Genomic DNA, 3,715 nt, shown 5'->3' with positions numbered 1-3,715 from the left:
CCCGACCACGCACAGTAAGGAGAAACGAAAAGTAGGCTATGTGAAACTACAGACTTTGGCCCAGCCTACTTCAACTTCGACGAAACTCTAGTAATGCCCTGAGATTTCCCCACTGACTCATGCCCGTCTAAGCCAACCAAAGCAACCGAAAGTAAGAGATATCGTAGCCTACATCACCAGCATTTTACAAGTCGGTAAGAGGGAAGTCTAGTTCAAGCGCGTGTATTCAATTGGGCTAATCGCATTAACATTTCCGAGACATTATAGACGCTCGCTTCGGCGGGGACGCATCTAGAGCTGCGCGTGTATCGCAGTCTGTCTCTGCTGCGTTTAACACGCTCCTGTATAAATACTTTGGATCAGCACCACCCGCTAGGATCAGCAGGATAGGCTACACTGCTTCTGTAGTCTATCCCTGTTGGCACCCTGCGACAAAATAAATCGCATTTTTACCGTTCAATTTACTGCTGGGCTGGCCGGTCGAGGGACAGATTAGCAAGAGAGTTAACGTCAAATTATCCATAAAGTCTGTCAGAACTCAGGATATTTTATCATTCATACCGTATTTAGTTATATTGAGATAATAATAGGCCTACAAGTAGGCTAGGCTAGCCTATGTTCTGAAGAATGTTTGTCTCACACCCAGGGGCGTGTGTGTGCGCGCGCGCGCGTTTGTGTGCGTGCGTCGCACGTGTGTGTTGTGTGTGTGTGTGTGTGTGTGTGTGTGTGTGTGTGTGTGTGTGTGTGTGTGTGTGTGTGTGTAGTAACAGCTAGACACTAATGGCATCTAGCCACATAGTATGATTAGCCTACATACGCAACACAAAGAACATAACAGTTCCCTATTAAGAGTGGCTGATGGGCCTGATCGAGTCTGGAGACGGGCAGAATGACAGCACGCCACTGACGTCTACACCTCTTGCCCCACTGATCCAGTAAAGGTTAGGGGGTTAGGGCCCCTTTCCATACTCCATGGGCGCTGATGCATGCTGATCCTGACATGCAAGGGATACAAGAAACCAGTTCACCCATTTGAATTAATATGGTAAAAAAAAATCTTAACGAGATGATTGAGCAAGCTCCTGTGAAATGCTGTCTACTGTGTTAGCTAGAAACTGAAAAGCACTATACATACATACATACATACATACATACATACATACATACATACATACATGCATACATACATACATACATACATACATACATACATACATACATACATGCATGCATACATGCATCCATACATACAAACATCCATCCATCCATCCATACATACATACATACATACATATGTACATACATATATAAATTTCCTTTAGAACTTCTAAACTATCTAAATTCTCATGAAACAACTAATTTATTAGCAACTCCAAGTTTCATAGTGACATTGTGACTAATCTACTTGGTGTGTCCTACTGTTTTCTATTAACATTGTTTCTAGGGTTTGTGTTCAGGTTAGGGCTAGGCATAATAGGGTTAAGGTTTAGGCTAGGGTCGGAGGTAGGTGGGCTCAGGTTCATTTTAGGGCCAGGCCTAGAGGCTACTAAAGGCCTATTGTATACAGTAGCTCTGCTTGGAGAGCACAGGGTTTTATTTGATGGTATGGTCAACTCCCATTGTCTTATTGGCTGCAGCTAGTATTTGAAGTAACGTTTATTTGAGTATCTTTAAATGTGATGTACAAAATGCAATTTATTATCATTATTGCTACTACAGTACCACCTATTTTAGTTTTTCAAACAGTTTAGAGAATATCATCATTAACTTGTTTTATTGTGGTAACAGTTAAATGACTACAGGCACAGGCAGTGTCCCCCAGGTGATGCAAGGCTACTGTAATGAGCGGCAATAAGTCCACCTCTGCTGGAGCGTGTCCTGAGATCAACACTGATAATTACTGTATGGCCCAGTGGACGCTGCTGTCTGGCTGCTGTCAGCTGACTAACTAATAAGCATATAATTCAAAACAAGTTGATACAGCTGCTCTGTAAAGCACTTTGATTGAAAGTGCTGTATAAATACAATTATTATTATATTCTCTGCATTATTAACACCTCCCACATATTAATGTACTGTAACATATTTCTACTCATGTTATTTGTAATTTTGTCTTGATTCCAATGACCAAATGCTTACGTTTTCCCAAAGAGAATACCCAGCTACCTGCAAAACATTTGCCCTTTTTCCTTTGAAAACTGCCGAACTGGACAACTTGGGTTTAATTAGACAAACTGTCCTGATAACTAATACCCCAATGCGGCACATGAACACTTGTTCTGAGAACGTAAACATACAAACAACCTTATTTGCTCATCAGGTCATTAGTCCTCATCCCCTTGACATCAATTTAGCACCTACTGTACCAACCTGTGAGACCAAAGGGGCACAAGACAAAACAAAGATGCCCCTTGGTGGCCAACTCCTATCAGACACAGTGAGAACCACAGTGACTCAGGGTGAGAAGCATCTACAGTAGCTGCAAAAAACATGGTGGTGACAGGAATCTCTCCACTAATTGGACACCTTGATTTCACAGGACAACTAGCTGTTGTGTTTAGCTACTGTAGTTGGTGAAACTTAAGTATACTATAAACATGCAGTAAACAGGGTGGAATACTAGAACATTAGATGGAACAACAGTGCACACAGCATAGGGTAAACATTTAACACAACATGGTTTCTCAAAGGCTTTAGCTATGGTGGACAACTTCAGAAAATGGATGGAAGTAACAATGGAAAATTAATCTACCATTATTACAGTGTTAACTCTTTCTAGGTTAGAGGAGATCACAGGGCCACCCTCTTCTCTCTCACTTTACTGCGTGATTATTCTGGTAAATGTCGCCCTCTGGTAAAACGTTGCACCCTGATGAAGAACAATCAAATGGAATGCAAAATAGAGAAGTCCAAGGCAACTCTTCTTAGAAATAAAAAGCCTTTAATATACAACTAGTATATATATATATTTATATATATTTAATATACAGACCTACATGTTTCGGCCATGCAAGGCCTTTATCAGGATGAGATGTCACACTCACGTGACGTCACACCCTGATGAAGGCTTTGCATGGCCGAAACATGTTGGTCTGTTTGTTCATTATGAACTGGCCATATACAATATTAAAGGCTTTTAATGTTTAAGAACATATGCCTTGGACTTCCCTTTTTTTGGCAACTACTATGGCTTTTATCTGTCTATCACTGTTCCGTTGGTACCCATGTCATTGTCCTACATCACCTACAATATGAGTAGATTTAACATGAGTCATGTCCTTTACTGCACATTATCATCTCTGTGTATTTCCTGGTGTGCCAACCAATTTTCAACCCTGTACGTATGGACTGAACATGTCAACAAAAAGAAAACACTGTAAAAAGGTGTTCCTGTATATAACCTGCCATGCTAAAGACAATTTATACTCTTGAACAGCTTCAAATGAAGATCTTTCTTAAATATCCGGACCCCCTGTGCTAGATTGCACAGACTATGAGTCTCCATTGTGCCTTTGACCCTCTCTATCTTTGAACCCAATAGTCTAAATAATGTGAAAGGGGACAAAAAGTACATTTTTGTTAGCTTTTCTTGATTTCCTATTGGCTCGTGTTGTCATTGCATCGGTATACAATGGTGTACCATGGGATTTCTATCATTGGTATGTGTATGTAAATGTGTGGCTGCAGCCGTGGTCATGTACTGTATGCTACTGTA

Source organism: Borostomias antarcticus, assembly GCF_949987555.1.
Source record: "Borostomias antarcticus genome assembly, chromosome: 9".
Taxonomy (NCBI): domain Eukaryota; kingdom Metazoa; phylum Chordata; class Actinopteri; order Stomiiformes; family Stomiidae; genus Borostomias; species Borostomias antarcticus.
Note: the sequence above shows the minus strand (reverse complement) of the source record.